Source organism: Martes martes (genome assembly GCF_963455335.1).
Source record: "Martes martes genome assembly, chromosome: 1".
Taxonomy (NCBI): domain Eukaryota; kingdom Metazoa; phylum Chordata; class Mammalia; order Carnivora; family Mustelidae; genus Martes; species Martes martes.
Genome location: NC_137888.1, coordinates 138,081,645 through 138,082,990, shown reverse-complemented (window position 1 = coordinate 138,082,990; position 1,346 = coordinate 138,081,645). Strand labels below are relative to the sequence as shown.

General features: G+C 42.1%; 1 pseudogene across 1 annotated transcript; it reads left to right on the top strand.

The window, feature by feature from the left end:
• The first annotated feature begins 372 nt into the window (after positions 1-372).
• On the top strand, positions 373-1,146 carry LOC308349340 (small ribosomal subunit protein eS4-like; annotated as a pseudogene). The gene has a single exon. The product of its transcript is annotated as a small ribosomal subunit protein eS4-like (transcript).
• The last annotated feature ends 200 nt before the right edge of the window (positions 1,147-1,346 follow it).

The following is a 1,346-nucleotide window of genomic DNA, read 5'->3' as shown; positions in this document are numbered from 1 at the left end:
CAGATCCTGGTGATGTCTGTAGAGCAATGTAAAAGTCACTAAATGTACTCTTAAAAATGGTGAAGATGAGGAGTGGCTGGCTGGCTCAGTCGGAAGAATGTGTGACTCTTGATCTCAGGGTTGTGGGTTTGAGCCCCACAGTGGGTGCAGAGATTACTTAAAAAAAAAAAAAAAAACTTAAAAAATTGTTAAATGGGCTACCTGGGTGGCTCAGTTGGTTAAGGGTCTGACTCTTGATCTCTGCTCATGTCTTGATCTCAGGGTCATGAGTTCAAGTACTGCACTGAGCCCCATGCTGGGTGTGGAAATGACTTAAAAAGAAAAAAAAATAAGGAAAGAGAATAAAATTCTCTTTTCATGCCCAGCGCAGCCATGCCTCATGGTCCCAAGAAGCATCTGAAGTGTGTAGCAACTCCAAAGCATCGGATGCTGGATAAACTGACCACTGTGTTCACTCTTGCCCATCTATTGGTCCCCATAAGCTGAGAGAATGTCTCCAGTTCATCATTTTCCTAAGACTTAAGTATCCCCTAACAGGAGATGAAGTAAAGAAGATCTGTATGCAGTGTTTTATTAAGATTGATGGTAAGGTCCGAACTGATATTACCTACCCTGCTGGTTTTATGGATGTCATCAGCATTGACAAGACTGGGCAGAATTTCGGTCTGATCTATGACACCAAGGGTCGCTTTGCTGTTCATCGGATTACACTCGAGGAGGCCAAGCATAAGTTGTGCAAAGTGAGAAAGATCTTTGTGGGGACGAAAGGAATCCCTCATCTGGTGACTCTTAGCATCTGCTATCCTGATCCCCTCATCAAGGTGAATGACACCATTCAGATTGATTTGGAGACCAGAAAGATTACTGATTCCATCAAGTCTGACACTCGTAATCTATGTGTGGTGACTGGGGGTGCTATCCTGGGGAGAATTGGTGTGATCACCAACAGAGAGACACCCTGGTTCATTTGATGTGGTTCATGTGAAAGATGCCAATGGCAACAGCTTTGCCACCTGACTCTCCAACATTTTTGTTAATGGCAAAGGTAACAAGCCATGGATTTCTCGTCCCTGTGGAAAGGGTATCCACCTCACCAATGCTGAAGAGAGAGACAAGAGACTGGCAGCCAAACAGAGCAGCGAGTAGAATGGTCCCTAAGTGACGTGATTGGAAGTCTCTATACTTAATTAAAGGTCATACAGCATGAAGAAAAAAAAAAAGAAGAAAATAAAATAAAATTAAAAAAAATAAGTAAAATGGTTAAGATGATAAATTTGCATGCGTGTTTTACCACAACTAAATTTTTAAAAATGCAGATTCTGATTCATTAGTTCAGGAGCAGAGCC